The sequence below is a fragment of the Myotis daubentonii genome, chromosome 5 (genome assembly GCF_963259705.1).
Source record: "Myotis daubentonii chromosome 5, mMyoDau2.1, whole genome shotgun sequence".
Taxonomy (NCBI): Eukaryota; Metazoa; Chordata; class Mammalia; order Chiroptera; family Vespertilionidae; genus Myotis; species Myotis daubentonii.
The window spans coordinates 18,066,603-18,083,797 of NC_081844.1; positions in this window are offsets into that span (position 1 = coordinate 18,066,603).

The window sequence follows — 17,195 nt, forward strand, 5'->3', positions numbered from 1 at the left end:
GATATGCACTTCCCTCTACAGAAGCGAGGAAGTGCGGAGATTCTAAATATGCTCATGGGGTGAGAGGCTCTGAATCACCAATTACAATGCAGCAAAGAAGACAGTGGAACGAATGAGCATATTGAGCGTTCTCAGAGTGTCGGAAACAAACCAGAAGATATTTTATTTCCCAAGTACAGAACCTGGGGTGGAAGCACGACACCAAAAGTTAAGGCTGTAACCATGGAGTCAGAGAAAATGCAGAGCGGGCATGTGAGATGATGAGTGTGCAGTGTGGAGAGACACAGGAAAGTCCTCACAGGGTTTCAGCATCGCCGTTGAGAAGTTTGGTGCCATTAGATTCTTGATCCTTTGAATGGGATCTGCTGATGCTGTTGGCTTTTAGGATCTTATATCAAGTCTTCTGAAATCTATATATATAAAACCCTAATATGCAAATAGACCAGAAGGCAGAACCATTGAACAACTGAACAACTGGTCACTATGACATGTGCTGACCACCAGGGGGTGCGCATGGAACATGGCAGGTGTTGGCCACGGCGGGATGGTGGAGCAGGTGAATGGGGGTGCCAGACCAAGTTGGGGCACCGGTTGCTGTGATCGGGGCAAGCCTCTGGTGGTTACTGAAAATTCTTTGCTCCCTCACACCAGGGTCCCACCCAGCTCTTGCACCTGCTGCCTGCACCAGAGCTGCTGCTTGCACCCACTGCCAGCACCCAGTGCTGGCCCTGATTGTTCAACACTGTCAGTGGGTATAAGCAGTGGCTGCTGGCCCCAATCGACCCTCAGGGCTTCTCCACCACCCCCTGCTCCTGAGGGGTGATCAGGGCCAGCAGCTGCCTCTTGTACCCGCTGCCGATGACAGCCCCACTCAGACCTGCAGCCCGTGCCGGCCCCAGTTGCTCTGCGCCATCAGCGGGTGCGAGCCCAGCCGACACAGTCAGCGCTTGGGAGTGGCAGTGGTGGGAGTGGGGCTGCTGGCAGACAGGGGATGGGGGCGGAGGGGGGCGCAGTGGGAGGGGCCAGGTGGGGGCATGGAGGATGGGCCAAGACCCGGCTCTGTGCCGCAGCCTCGAGGCCCACAGTTCCTTTCAAGGTGCACAAATTTGTGCACTGGGCCCCTAGTTTCACAATAATGACTCTTGGTGGAGGGTTTTTTATTCATTGTGCTACAAACCAATAGACCCCTTCAATTTAGAAAATCATGTTCTTTTGTTCTAGGAATTTTACTGTGAGATCTCCTTCATAATTTCTTCTATGTATGCCTTTTGTTTTCTCTTTTCCAAATATTTTTATTGATTTCAGAGAGGAAGGAAGAGGGAGAAAGATAGAAACATCAATGATGGGAATCTTTGATTTGCTGCCTCCTGCAAACCCTCCTCTGGGGATAGAGCCCATAACCTGAGCATGTGTCCTGACTGGGAATCGAACCAACTGTGACCTCCTGGTTCATAGGTTGACTCTCAACCACTGAGCCACACCAACCAGCTGCCAATTTCTTTCTTTATGGAAATCCTATTTGTTGGCCATGGGCTTCTTGGATTGATTGTTTTTCTTTCTTTTTCCTTCTAGTAATTCTTTGAACTTAATTTGTTCTGCTCTCTGAGAGATTTTTCTCAATTCTACATCCAGCTGGTCTTTGTAATATATATACATTTTTTTCATTTTAACTATAATTTATAAGAGATTTCCAATTTTTTATACCCTTCTAATCTCATTTCATGGTTGCAATATTTTTTTTATCTCTCTCAGAGTGGGTCAAATTATTTTTTGCTCCTTGCATGTGTATGTTTCCTTGGTTCTGGTGTTGGCTTGTTTGAGCTGTTTTTCACTATGGAGACTTTCCTTTGAAAAGCTCCTGGAACTATGATGACAGGGCTGTGAACACCTGGGGTGAGCTCTTTTATGGAGAGCTCACCAATATCAGTGTCTGTTGGTCTTGTCTCTAAATTTCTCAGTGCAAACACTTCCTGCTGGTGTGGGGGATGGGTTAACATATTTTGGAGCAAACTGGTTTAAGGGGGTTGGGGCGGGCAGTGGATTTCGAACTCGTCACCCTCACTGTGTTTCCTGTAGAAGTGGAGTTCTTACACAGAGTTGCAAGAAAAGCATTTTGGGACCCACGCATGGGGTAAGACTTATTGGAGCAAACACAAAGGACTCAAAGAAGAGTCCCCAGGTGTCGGGTGTCTCATTCACTACCAGATGGACCAGGTGGCTCAGCTCTGTCCCACTGTGGAAGAAGTCCAGCCTTGCCTTCACCAAGCCTAGAAGAGCCAGAGTCTAGAGCTGTGCCATTACCTCGCATCGGCAGTGCATCTGAAGCTGCCATAGCTCAACTCAGTCCACGACAAAGCTTAGTCCAGCTCACCCAGCTAGTCCCCATCCGGCTAGTTTCGTCTCTTCCCGGCTGCAATCCATCTGGCACCTCGCTTGCGTACGTAGGCCCACGCTTGGAGCCCACCCAAGCTTGAGCTTGAGAGGCTGCTGCAGAGAGAGAACATGCATGAACAGGCAAATGAATGGGCAAATGCGACGGGCCTTTGATTAAGTTACTTCGGGTTTGAGAAGGGGTAAGTTTAGTTTCTTGCTTTGCTTTTTTAAGAAAATTTTTGTTTATTGATTTTAGAGCAAGAGGAGGGGTGGGGAGAAAGAGAGAGAGAGAGAGAAAGAGAGAGAGAGAGAGAGAGAGATTTGTTGCTCTGCTTATTATGCATTCATTGATTGATGTTTGTATGTCCTCTGGGGATCAAACCTGCAACCTTGGAATATCAAGACGATGCTCAAACCAACTGAGCTACCCTGCCAGGGCAGTCTTCTTTCAAACTAATCAATCTCTTTCCTGGCTTTTTGCGGGCTTGTGCTGTGCCTTCCCCCTATCCAATGCCTTTCTTAGATCTGTTGGGGTTTTGTGACCCTTATTTAATCCAATTTTCCCCCAGTTAGATGCCTCCCTCTTATGGTCACCATCTTGGCTCCTACTGTGCATGCGCCCAGCAGAGGAATTTCCCCTTTACTCCAACTGCCCCCACCCCCTCTGCCAATAATCTGCAGGGAACAGACCAGAGGTTCCCTGGGGAGATTAGAAAGCCTGTCATTCTCCCTACATGGGTAAGGGTGAGGATGTTAATCCCCTTGGTGGAGATGCAGCCATCTCCTGGGGGTCTGAAGCAGTAACTTCCAGACCTAACCTTGATTCCAGACACAATCAGACCCAGCGATCCAGCAGCTCCGGGCTCTTTTGTTAACTCCTAGCTACCTAAGGCTAACAACTGCTTGAAGTAAGGCACATCCCCTCTGCCTTCCATCTGAGTAATGTCCTCAAGTTTGGGGGTTTTGTTTATTTGCTTAGCCTCTCTGGTTCCATTTTTCTACAGAATAAACCCTCTGCCCCAGTGACAGGTAGGCTATTTGCTGACTTCGGGGTACAGTGGAAGGGATCTAGGTGTCCTTATATATATCCCCCCCCCCAGCAATAATCTGCCTTTTTTAAGCCCCTTATCTTGCACCACCTTCAATTCATAAGTATTTCTGCAGTTCTGTGACATAAAGTGACTTTATTTTATTGGCATCTCCTGTCTGAATTTGCTATTTGGACATCCATTTCGCTAAAATTTTCATCAATTTTTAAAAATTACTGATAGTTCATTTAAAAAGGTTGATTGAAGTGTGTGCAATGGTGTCTTCCACCTCGACTCCTGATGGAAGTAATCTGCTTAACAATCTCAGGACTGTGCAAGTCAATGAGTCACTTGTGGGTCCTCATCCCCAAAAGATCTCAACTCTTAGAACCTTCCCCACAGGAGTTTCGCTTGTAGTGATTCTGAGTCTTTTTTTTTTAAATATGTTTTATTGATTTCTTACAGAGAGGAAGGGAGAGGGATAGAGAGTTAGAAATATCAATGAGAGAGAAACATTAATCAGTTGCCTCCTGCACACTCCCTACCGGGTAGGTGTCTGCAACCAAGGTACATGCCCTTGACCGGAATTGAACCTGGGACCCTTGAGTCCACAGGCTGATGTTCTATCCATTGGGCCAAACCGGTTAGGGCAGTGATTCTGAGTCTTGGGAGGCATCTGAACTGGTCCTATCACATTGAGATTCTTTTTCTTTGCGCCTCTGATCAAGGCAGCACACACCTTCTCAAAGACTTTATGTTGCGCTAGTTAGAGTAACCCTAATTCTTTGAATGCCTCTGGTTCCAACGGGCAGGGATCTTTAAAAACCATGGCTGTGGCATGGCTTCCTGACTGACTCATTCCTCAGTGACGAGTAAGCAGCGGGAATGAAGCTGCACTGAAGCTGCAACCGTTTTCCTCAAAGACTATCATCAATTTTTAGCCAACATTTTCACCCAGACAATTGTTTCTATCTTTCATGTGCAATCATTTACTTTCTCCAAGTCTTTTCTTCTGAATCCTCCCATAGGGTAGCTTCTGGAGCTTATATGAGTCTCTATTCAAATCTTTTCTGCTTATTTAAAAGAATATGGGGGGAGAGGGGGCAGAATTACGCAATTTAAATTTGCTTATAAAAGACATTGAAAAGAGCCAGAATTGAGACAAGTACAGAAGAGAGTTTGGTCTGTGTGTCTGTGCTTATTGCTCACATTTGCTGGAGTCTGGAGTCCTGTGAAGTTAAGGACCTTATTTCTCTAATTGCCCTGACTATTTTGTTAGCAATCAGCTGGGCCAGAGCCATGGCTGAGCTAGTTTTGCTATGCACAGCATGCCGGGTATGCAAGGCTGTGGGGGTGGGGTTGGGGGCAATGACTTTGGGGCCCACCACTGTGCTGACTGACACCTGCATCCAGAGTACTTTCCAGGAACTGTGGAAGCAGCAATCCTGCTGTCCAGCTCCACTCTGGCAGCCCTGGGTCCCTCTTGGCCTCCAGCCCCTGCCCTCTGAGCCCAGGAGTTTCTAATGGCAACCACTTGTTCTCACTCCTCAGAGGTTCCTCTCCCCTGTTGGGATCACATGTTGCTCCATCTTTGCTCTGTCTGGTCACATGGGTACCAGCAGAAATTCTTCCAAGCCTCTGCCTGTGGATGCCTCTTCCCACCGTCCCCAGCTCTGAGGCGGTCACTCGAGGAGCACTCAGGAGGGGGGGTGGGTGGTGGGAGGGGGGCAGTTAAAATGCTTGGACCACTGTCTCGATTCAAGTCCTAGGATTTTCCCCATCCCCACCCCACCGCCGGCGTCTCAGTCATTTTTTCCTTTTCCTTTCTATTCTTCTTCTCCTTCTCTACTTCTGCTTCCTCCTCTTCTCTCTCCTCCTTTTAAAAATTGTCTGTGGTATACATATAGTAACATGCACTAATTTTGAGTGCATGCTGGGTAAATTTATGTGCATGTAACTGCCACTCAGGTAAAAACTCAGAACACTGCCCTCACCTCAGAAGGCTGTCCCTCCTCAATCACCCGCCTCTTCCCCAAGGGAATCACTGTCCCCACTCCTATCCCCATCCATTGCTTTAGCCTGTTCTTGGATTTCTCCAATTACTCAGATCTCTATTTTTCTCAACTTGATTTTATAATTTCGCTAAATTTCTTAAAGGGAAACCTATGAGGTATTGGTCCTCTGAAATATGGCATCTCACTCCACCCTCCTGAGTTAAGTGTTACTGTCCCCACTTTACAAATGAGAAAATCGAGGCCAGAGGCTAAATAATCAGCATGAGCGTAGTCACTTTCTCACATAAAAAATCTCAGCAGATTTCATCTCAGGTTAGCCTGAGCTCTTTCCTCTATAAACTATTATCTCAACAAACACCTTCTGCTCATGAACGAACTTAACTCAGCGTGCTTTATTTGTAGCAGGGAAGTGTAACTAAAGTTTAAATGAGCCGTGGGAACTTTCCTGCATATTTTGAGAAATGTGCTATGCAACCTTCATATCTACTCCAATGTGGCTTTTCCTCCCTCCTGGGACACCTTCCAAATTGTTTCTGAAACTGGCCTCAGATTTCCCATGCTTATGGCTGACTTGAACCATCAAAAGTAAAGGTCAATCCCCTTTCTTTCCAGAAGAGGGCAGTAAACTCCACACTAATTGATTAGAACCAGTGATGGCGAACCTTTTGAGCTCGGCGTGTCAGCATTTTGAAAAACCCTAACTTAACTCTGGTGCTGTGTGACATATAGAATTTTTTTGATATTTGCAACCATAGTAAAACAAAGATTTATATTTTTGATATTTATTTTATATATTTAAATGCCATTTAACAAAGAAAAATCAACCAAAAAAATGAGTTCGCGTGTCAGAGGTTCGCCATCACTGGATTAGACTAAGAACTCTATATTGAAGGATTCTGCCGATGACTATTCACTAATTATTATGAGCCTTTACACACACTTCCAAATGTCCAGTAACCTTTATTTTCTACATCCCGTTCTCCCTTTCCCCCTTTGCACTCATCACACCCTTATCTCCCCTCTAACGTCAGCCTGTCTGAACCACGCCGTTCACTGTGCCCTGCTTCTGACCTCCTCCCAGCCCTGAAGTGGGTGGATGAGGATTCCATTTTCCTTGGGCCAATCCTAAAAAGCTGTTCAGCAGTTTGTGTAAATGACTTACCTCAAGGTAACTGAATGGCTGACCTCAGTGCAAGAAACATTGCCTAATGTCTGAGTAGTACTGAGCAGATCTGTAAGAGAACGTTTAAAATAGCATTTAAAACCACAAATAAAAGCAGCTAGATAGCACTTACTAAGTGCTAGGTACAGGAGCCCACAGAGGCAGTTACAGCCTCCACATAGCCTTGCGTGTGCAGGTGAGCTCCAAGTTCACGGTGCAGAGAGACAGGAGGAGATGGAGACCTGGAGGAAGGTGATCGCTGCAATTTAAGAGCTTGCTTTGGCGCCAACTTGCTGTTGATCTGGGGTGAGTGGGCCAGAGCCTTTCCCTGACCTACTTAAACCTCACGAGAGTGAGTGGCCTCCTATCTCTGACGTCCTGCAGCCCTCATGGCTGTGTCACTCACCTGGGTTTTATGTGGGCTTTTTTACAGAGAAGAAGGGAGAGGGAGTTAGAAATGAGAGAGAAACATCGATCAGCTGCCTCCTGCACACCTCCTACTGGGGATGTGCCCGCAACCAAGGTACATGCCCTTGACCGGAGTCGAACCTGGGACCTTTCAGTCTGCAGGCCGACGCTCTATCCACTGAGCCAACCGGTCAGGGCTCACCTGGGTTTTTATACACTCGGCCTTGTGTTTCGTCTTTACTATCCCGAGTGGAGGAATGGGGTCTCCCCTAGCCAGAGTGGGGGCTCCTCCAGGGAGCTGCACACTACGCTGTTCGCTCTTTGGCCTTCTTAGAACTTTCCACAGGACATGCACTTAGAAAATCTTGACTGATGGGAACTTAGGGAGTCCCAGTGCTAGCGCTCACTGGCATTTCCCTGGTCTGGGTCTAGGTGTCCTCATCCATGAAACAGGGAGGTTAGTCCTCACCAATCCTATCGTTCTGGATTCTATGCATCCTGCTTCCTCTTTTTTAGGGTCTGTGTAGAGAAGTGATGAATAACAAAAACAGCACTTATGCCCTAGCTAGTTCGGCTCAGTGGATGGAGTGTGGGTCTATGGACTGAAGGGTCCCGGCTTCGGTTCCAGTCAAAGGCACATACCTCAGTTGCAGGCTTGATCCCTGGCCCTGGTGGGAACGTGTGTGGGAGGCAACCAATCAATGTGTCTCTCTCACATCAATGTTTCTCTGTGTGTCTCTTCCTCTCCCTTCCACCCTCTCTCTAAAAATCAATGGGAGAATATCCACGTGTGAGGATTAACAAAAAAAATTAAAAACACGCACAACAACCAGCAGTCACTGGGCAAAGGAGGGGGGCTGGGGAATGTTTTACTGACTGTGATTGGCAAATCTGTTTCATTTCTGGGTTTCTGCTTTTGAGTGTGGCATTTTTCATGTCAATATCAGAGCAGTTCTGAGGAGTCAAAAGGGAGCCGTAAGTTTGGGCTGGAGACATCCCGGGGAGGCCCAGTGCAGCCCCCAGCTGTGGCCGCTCCTCCCTCTTCCGAAACAGCAGAGGCGTTAGAGGTGGCGTCACTGACAGGCTGCAGAGAACTGGAGGACATGGCTCCCCAGAGGCCGTGAAAACCCATCCCAGCAGAGCCCTCCTCAGCATAAGACTGAATTGCAGCCAGACCTGCATGCCCTGGAATCACGCCCGTCCCCGGAACCCAGCCCCTGTGCCCTGATCTCCCTTTCCAAGGGGACAGCCATGCCCTGCTCAACAGGCCATGTGATGGGTGTGGGGAAAGACCAGCCCTCAGGCTTCAAATACCCAGCAGCAAGTCCTTGCTGCACCTGTCATTCACCCTGAGTCCTCAAGAGGGCATCCCTCAAGGGCCTGTTTCTGTCTGTATGTGGAGCTGTGACTAGCACCTGAACCAGAGCCCTGGGGTCAGTGGGGTCACTGTGGGAAGGCACAAATGGCAATGAGTCTGTTGACATACAGGCCCCAGGCCCCAAGAGCTCCGGAGAGATTTCCCTCCTTCCCAGAACATCTCTGTGAGTTTAGCGGGGTCTCTGGAGGCTGGATTTTCACCCAGAGGAGGACAAATAGTGGGAAGGAGGAGGAGAAGCCCCTGGCACTAATGGAGATGCAGAGTCTGAAAGCTGGATCTCACTTTAGGATGCCAGCACTGGGAAGGAGGAAAACACACAGGCTCACAGGCTGAACTCATCACTACAAGCCCCTCGATTACGCAATGAGTCCAGCCGGGCCAAGGGCAAGCCCCCTCAGCTTGACCCGTTGCCATGTGATTAGCATGTGTCAGTATAAATGGAGGGAAAAGATTCACATAAATGGATACAATATTACCAGGCTTCGGTGACCTGTGTGCAGTCAAGAAGTCAGGACTTGGCACAAAAAAACCCCTCATGCTTGCGTCGCCCGGCCTGGTAGAACATGCAGGCATCGTCTCGCTGCTGTCCGGTGCTGGTGTCTTCACCAACCTGGCCAAGGGCCCAGGGATCACAGCCATCTGTACCCTCTGAAAATCCAGGGGAGGGGGCCAGGCCTCAGCACAGGAAATGTTTGGAGAGCCATTCAGATAACGTCTGTGTGATCATTCTGAGTCTGTTTCCCCATTCCCCGCAGCAGAGCAGGAGTGTCCACTTTCAGCGGGAATTGTGGCAGGACAGTAAGAAGCTAGGGAAATTCCTTGACAAGTGGAATAAGGGAAACTGAGACAAAATCATTAAACAAGGCCAAATGATTTGAGCAATTTACAGTCAGCTAATGAACCACAAGGCTTTATTGTCCCTAACCAAGGACCCCTAAGACCAAACGGTTTACACATTCCAGACTGTCCCAGGGCAGAACGGCCTTGATGCTGGTCCCTCTTCAATGATGTGTGTGTGTGTGTGTGTGTGTGTGTGTGTGTTATTTGTTTGTTTTTTTAATCCTCACCTGAGGATATTTTCCATTGCTTTTCAGAGAGAGTGGAAGGGAGAGAGGGGAAGAGAGAGAGAGAGATCAATTGGTTGCCTCCCAAACATGTAGGACAGGGAAGATGGGGATTGGGGGAGGGGGGTGGTGGTGAGAAGAGAACCTGCAACCCAGGTTGGTGCCCTTGACCAAGAATTGAACCCATGACCCTTAGGTGTGTGGGCCGGCACTCTAACCACTGAGATACCAGTCAGGGCTCAATGATGTTCTTTTTTAAAAAAAAATTTGTATTGATTTCAGAGAGGAAGGGAGAGAGAAACATCAATGTTGAGAGAGAATTATTGATCAGCCACCCCCTTAATGATGTTCTTAATGAGGTTCTTTAAAAATGAAACGAACCAGCCCGGCTGGTATGGCTCTGTGGTTGAGTGTCACCCTATGATCCAGGAGGTCATGGTTTGATTCTTGGTCAGGGCACATGCCAGGGTTGTGGGCACGACCCCCGGTCGGGGGGCATGCAGGGCGGGGCACAGCCGATCAATGATTCTCTCCATCATTGATGTTTCTTTCTCTCTTTTTCCCTTCCTGCTTTAAATCAATTAAAATATACATTTAAAAAACAAACAAACACGAAACTAACCAGAAAATAACCCCTGTTCCTTCTATGCACACATTTTGATGAATCAACAAATTGAAGGACACACCTGAGAAGTTAATGAATATTCTGTTAAGACCCTCCCCAGAGACCTCCCTTAAGATTCCGGCCAAAGAGACAGAAAAAGCTTCAAGACAAAGGAGCCACAGCATGCTCTCGATAGAGCACACCCAGGCCTTGTATCTCCGCTGTTTTTCTCCTAAACCCTAGGGGACCCCACGAGACCTGCAATGAGAGGAGCAGCAGCAGTGGCAGCTCATGCCAGGCTTACCCCCTGAGCCTGTCTCCAGGCCCCCCTTTTCTCTGACTTCCCAGTGAGCTCACTTCTGTCACTGTGACTTTAACTTGTCAGAGAGCTGAAGCAGCCTGGCCTGGGCTCTCTCCTGTGCTTTGTCTAGCCTAAGCCCTTCCTTTGTTTCACTGGCCCCAGCTTTAATAAACATACTCTCAAAATCACCTGGACTCGTGTTGTGAAATCTTTCCTACATGAAGTCAAGAACCCACACACTACTGGCGGGCCCCAGGCAGACCTGCTCCCGGCCTAGACCCTTCTGGTAACAGAATCACAGGCACTTAGCACGTGCAGAGACCTATGGGTGTGAGGCCAACTGCCCTCTCTCCATGGCCTGGACAGAGGGTGTGGTCCCTTTGGCTCACACACCTCTTCTCACAGGGACCTCACTACTCCTCTGCTGTCCTTTCTGATGGAGAACAGCTCTAATAGTTACCAAGTCATTTCTTATCTGGGAAGAAGATTAAGAGAGATCAGGGAGAGCTGGGTACTGGCTTGCGGAACCAAGATGCCCCTGACTGGCATCCTCTCTGTGCTGTTGGCTTAGAACAGGGGGCCGGGGAGACAGAAGCATCTGCTGCTCTGCCTCATTGTGTGACCTACCTGGGCCAGCTTCCCTTTCCTCCCCCTCCTCCCTCTCCTTCCCCTCCTCCCCCTCCTCCTCTTCCCCCTCCTCCTCCCCCACCCCTCCTCCCCCTCCTCCCCCTCCTCCTCCCCCTCCCCCTCCTCCCCCTCCTCCTCCTCCTCCCCCTCCTCCTCCCCCTCCCCCTCTTTCTTCTCCCCCTCTTCCTCCTTCTCCCCTCCCCCTCCCCTCCCCCTCCTCCCCCCTCCTCCTCCCCCTCTTCCTCCTCCTCCCTCTCCTCCTCCCCCTCCTTCTTCTCCTTCTCCTTCTCCTCCTCCTCCTCCTCCTCCTCCTCCTCCTCCTCCTCCTCCTCCTCCTCTGTGTGCAGCCTACATGGATTCTTCACACTGGAATGAGTTTCCCTTATACCACACAGAAAGCTTGTGATCCTGCTCCAAGATCTAGCTCAAAGGCCCCCTCTTCAGTGTCATCTTCTCTGACTTGTCCAGGCAGAGCCACTGCCTGAGTACCTGCCATAGACCCAGCATACAGTGTGCACTCAGTTAATATTGGTTGCTGTGACCCATCTACATGTGGATAGAGAGAAGTATATATACACTTCTCCCCTACCCGTCTCTCCTTCCTTTCCTCCCTTTCTTCTTCCCATGTTTCCCTCATGTCCTGCCACAAACTCTTGCCTGTGGAGGACAGAAGGGGATGCCCTCAGAATAAGCTGTAGTTGTAGGAAGAGGTTCGGAATTTCTCATAAAGCTCTTAAAAAATAGTTTGAAGCACCTTATAACTTAGCAATTAGTAACAGCAACTTACAAATTAAAAGCATGTTGCCTGGCCGGTGTGCCTCAATGGTTGAGTGTCAACCTATGAACCAGGAGGTCATGGTTCAATTCCCAGTCAGGGCTCATGACTGGGTTTCAGGCTCGATCCCCAGTAGGGGGCATGCAGGAGGCAGCTGATCAATGATTCTCTCTCATCATTGATGTTTCTATCTCTCCCTCTCCCTTCCTCTCTGAAATCAATAAAAAAAATATATTAAATAAATAAATAACGGCAAATTAAACTTTTTAATTGTTTGAAAAGAACATCTGGATCGCTAAGTAAAAGAAGCAAAGCTGTTGTTTAAACACTAGAGGCCCAAAGCATGAAAATTCGTGCAAGAGTAGGCCTTCCTTCCCCCAGCTGCCAGCACCGGCTCCCTCTGGCACCCAGGACCTGGGCTAGCTTCCCCCGGGGCCTCAGCTTTGTCAGGAAGGACGTCCGGAATGACATCCAAAAGATGTCCAGCCTAATTAGCATATTACCCATTTATTATTGTAGGTTATCCCCATCCTTACTTTCATCTCCCTACCAATCAACCCTTTTTGTTTTATAGCACTCGAATGAATTACGAGTATGTGGTGAACGCACTAAACTGTATTTTATGCAGAGGTGTCTACCGAAGTGGATTTCTGAGATGACGTGAGTGTCTAATTAGAAACCCTTCACTCAGGGCCCCCTTTGCCCCTCTGTACCCAGAGGTGTGTCCGGCCTGCCCTGTGAGGAATATTGTAATCCGTGCACTTTGCAGTCTACCAAGAGTGAAAGAGTGCTTCCTGACAACTTGCTGAAAATTAGTTTCCAGACTTACTGGTAGCCTGAAGCTTTGGGGCTAACCTTGTCACCCCCTGAGTGCTCTGTGGTAGTCCAGCCAGCAGGGGGCGCTCTAACCCTCCCCACAGCTCAGAAGAGGCTCCTGACTCAGCTCAGAACTGGAGAGGAGTCCTGGCTCTTCTCTCCTCCCTGGGTCAGCATTCTGCAGTCACCCTTCCAAGGCGGTGGGGATTCTTACACTTTTCTGGATCTCCAATAAGGGGACTTTCACTAATCTCCATCAGGGGACTCAGAGGGGCAAGCCTGCCACCACTGCGCGCTTAACAATGCCTGGAATTAAGATGTTGGCATCTTTTCAGTATCATTACACGGGGCATTACACATTCCCCTGGCCCAGCCCCTGAACCGTGACCCAGCCTCAGAGTGAGGAAGCATTAAGGCGACCACCACAGAAGCAGGGGTCACCTCGGGGCCCTGTGTAGCATCTGTGGTTGCTCTAGATCAGAGGTTTACACCTGGGCCTCCCAGAGCTCTGCACGATCCATGGAGATGCGTGGGCAAAGTTTGGGATCACCCACAAAAGTATGGATTGAATAAAGGGTTATGCTGCTTGGGGAGCAAAGACGCGAGGCTGGGACTACTGCTCTGGAGGTCTCTGAGCTGTGCTGTGAGCCTCTTAGTCCCCCCCCCCACCCCCACCCTCACCCCCCACCTGCATCCCCGCCCCCAGGCTGGTGGGGTGAAGCAGTAGGGAAGGTCTCATAAATATTCACACTGAGATGCAAGGGTCAGCCACAGCTCTGGGCCTCCCTTGACAAGGCCCCTCACATGTTGATGACAGAAATTTAGCTTCCTCTTGGATTTCTTGGCAAATTGGCAAGAGAAGTATTGGGAGGGAAAGGGGTCCTGAGCCTGCCATGGGGAGCAGTAGGAAACAGGCATTCCTTCCACGAACACCTGTGCACATCCGCTATGTGCCTGGCACTGTGCCAGGGGCTGGTGCTAAGCAGAGAGATTGCTCTGGCCCTTGAGGGGTTCTTTGCCCGGTGGGAGAGGGCTGGGTGCTCACACACACAGGAGGGCATGACATTAAGTCAGCAAGTGGTGTTAGGCGCTGTAACAGCCACGGGCCTGAGGCTGCTGTGGAATCCAGGGCTGGCCCCAGCTCCGGGCCTGCCTGCTCCTAACTCGCTCTTGGATCTTACAAACATCCCTTCCTCTCGGTTTCAGGTTTCTTAGCTGTTGTTTACAGATAGGGGTGTGTGTGTGTGTGTGTGTGTGTGTGTGTGTGTGTGTGTGTATGTGTGTGTAAAAGCTGGGGGAAAAACCCAGATAAATAGTGGCATTCATATATAAGCAATATTATGCAGCTACCCTCAAAAACATAGATGAATCTCAAAACAGAATGTTGAGAGAAAAAAGCGGAGCACAAAAGTGACGTTCTGAAGGGCTTCCTTTATACACAGTTCAAAGCCAGGCGAAGCCAAGGTGTGCGGTTGGAAGTCAGGGTTGTCCCAGGAGGAGGCAGGGGCGTTGCTGTGGGGCTGGTGCTGCTCTCGCTCCTGGGTTTTGATCGTGGATTCATAGTGTATTTATTCAGGATTTGTTCGCCTTTTCTGTCCGTAGCTGATATTTTCTTTAGGATTTTACTTAAAAGGAAATGAAGAAACAACTGTGTTCTCCCTTCTGGCGTTAATCACATCAAAGGGCTTGGATGTGCACCTAATGTGGACCACCCCTCAGCGGGTAGGGGAGCCTCCTCAGAAGTCTGCCTTCCCAGAGCAGGACTGTGGGCTCCAAACCATGTTCCAGGCCAGAGCCTGGGGGGCGGGGGAGGGGAGAGTGCCCTCAGGGCAGGGTTTTATGCAGCCCCAGGCCTTTACAGTATGTACACACATGTGGAGCCACCCCCAGGACAAACTGGGAAGCCTTGCCAGCACCCCAAAAGGCTCCCTTACCCAGCCAGCTAAGCCCCATGGTAACCATTACTTAGGGAAGTTGTGTTTTCCTTGTTTTGCTTAATGAACATTCAGGTAAGATTTCATCTGAACCAAGTTTTCTGAGGAAAACAGTTTTTAAAAACTTAAAGCTACATTTACATGGCTCCCCTACCTCCTAGGAACACCAACTTTCTGTAGCCATTTAAGAGTCCCCTGCTATTTTAACACAGTTCCCTCTCCCCCAGAATCCAAGTGGGGGAATGGCCTGTACACAGTGGAGAGAGCAGCAGGAATCAGGGATAAGGCACCCAGAAACGCTGGTCCTCACGCACAGCTGCAGGCCACCCTCTCTAGGGAGTGGCCTCTGAGGTTGCGGGCAGAGCTGGTGCTCCCTGTTCAGCCCCCCAGCACCAAGTGCATCCTGCAGGGGCCGAGACGCCTGCTGCGTGTGCCTGTGAGGGAAGAAGCATCTTACTCATTCTCCACCCCAGCACCAGGAATGAGGACTCGCTTATGGCGGGTGGTGGGGCAGGTAGAATAATGGCTGACAAGAGAGACCCAGGCTGGCCCGTGTGCTCAGTGGTGGAGCATCAACCTATGAACCAGGAGGTCACAGTTCAATTCCCCGTCAGGGCACATGGGGGCGTGCAGGAGGCACCCGATCAATGATTCTCTCTCATCATTGATGCTTCTATCTCTTTCTACCTCTCTCTTCCTCTCTGAAAGAGAGAAATCAATAAAAAGATACCTATTTTTTTTTTTTTTAAAGAGAGAGGCCCAACCCTAATCCCAAGAACCTGTGAATGTTCATCTCACATGGCAAAAGGGGCTTGGCAGAGGTGATTAAGGTCAAGAGACCTGAGATGGAGAGATTATCCTGGGTTTTCTGGGTGGGTCCAACCTAATCCAATGAATCCTTGAAAGAGAACTTTATGCAGCTGAAGTCACTGTCAGACCGAAACGTGACAACAGGAGGGTCAGGGAGATTCCACTTTGTTGGCTTGGACGATGGGGGAAGGGGCCACTGGCCAAGGACCGTGGGAGGCCCCTAGAAGCCAGAAGAGCAAGGACATGCATCCCTCCTCCCCTACCCCAGAGCCTCCAGCCTCTGCAAGGAACACAGCCCTGCCAACTCCTTGGTTTAGTCCCAGGAGACTCTCTCTCTCTCTCTCTCTCTCTCTCTCTCTCTCTCTCTCTTTCTCTCTCTCTCTCTCTTCCTCTCTCTCTCTCTCTTTATTTATTTTAACTTCTAACCTATAGAACTATACGTTAATTAAGTATGTGTTGTTTTAAGCCACTAAGTTGTATCACTATAAAACCAACACAGATACAAAAATTGGTGGAGAGAAAGTTGGATGATAGGTAAGAGGGAGAGAATTAGGAAAGGTTTTATGCAGATCCACCAGGAGGAGCCCTGAGCACACTGTTGAAAACTCACTCCTCTCCTTTGAAGCACCAGCTTTTCCATTCTCAGGGAGTTTTCTCCAGGCAAAGAAAACCGTCACTCTACAAACAGGCCCCGGGAGAACTGCGAAGTGGTTGTCCTGTTCAGCATGCACAGAGGCCAGTACCACTAAGTCTACCTCCAGGACTAGTGTCTGCTCACTGCAGCTTCTTCCCTGGCCTGGGGCTCCCAGGCAGCGCCCCACTGCCAAGCTGCCAGCCAGCCTTCTGCCAAATATAACCTACCTGGCCCTTTTGCTTAAACACAGCTGGTGATCCAATAAGCTGATCTATGCCACCTGCTCGTTGCCTCTGCTTCCCCTTCTGTCTGCCCCATCCCTCTCCTTCCCTGCTTCCTGAAACCCTTGAAGAATAATTTAAATGTGCCAGTTCATCCATTCATTCATATATTTTCATGATCATCGTTATCATTTATTAAGCTTCTGTGATGTATCAGTAACTGTACTAGAACAACAAGGTTAGATAAAACCTGGCTCCTACCTGTCCAGCGACTGAATGTTAAAGAGGGGCCTAGGGGTGGGACTCTGTTAGCAGAGGAGTAACTGCTGTGGGCACAGAAGATAATTAGGTTCAACCATCCTGGAGGGAGGAGTTGGGGGAGGGAGACTGGCCAGAGGCGGTGATGTTGGAGTTGGACCTTGAGGATGGCTAAGAGTGAGCTTCTCCTGAAGGGAGGTGAGCAGCAGAGATGGGCCTGGCTGTTCAGGAGCAGTAGGTCCTCCCGGGGCCTGGAGTGCTGGGTGAATAGTGGGCGTGGCTAAGGTCACCTGGCGAAGGACAGCAGGGTACCTTTGTAAAGAGGCTTAAAGGCCAAGCCAAGGAGTTCCGACATTAACTTAGAGTCAGTCAGGATTATTTAGGGTTTTATTCATGTCCTGACATGGCCATGCTTGTGCTTTTAAAAGATCTCTTTGACAGCCACGTGGAGGTTCCTCCGAAGTGGGGAGCTGCTATGAGCAGGAACATGAGTTAGGAGTCTCTCAGGCCAAGTGAGAAAAGAGAAGGACCGGGAAAGGGGCTGCAGCAGAGATCACAGGGGAGCAGGAGGAGCCCCCAAAAGTAGAATTTATAGGACTTTGTAAAGATGAAGAGTGGGAAGAGGTATACCAGGACTTGTCAAAAAAAAAAAAATATATGACCTAGGGCTTTGAGTTAGGGAGATGTTTTCTATGATGAAGCCTTTGGACGAGATTAGGAATAAAGAAGGAGGAGCAAGAAGGGGACAGCCATAGATGGTTTTGCTCAGTGGGTAGAGCGTTGGCCA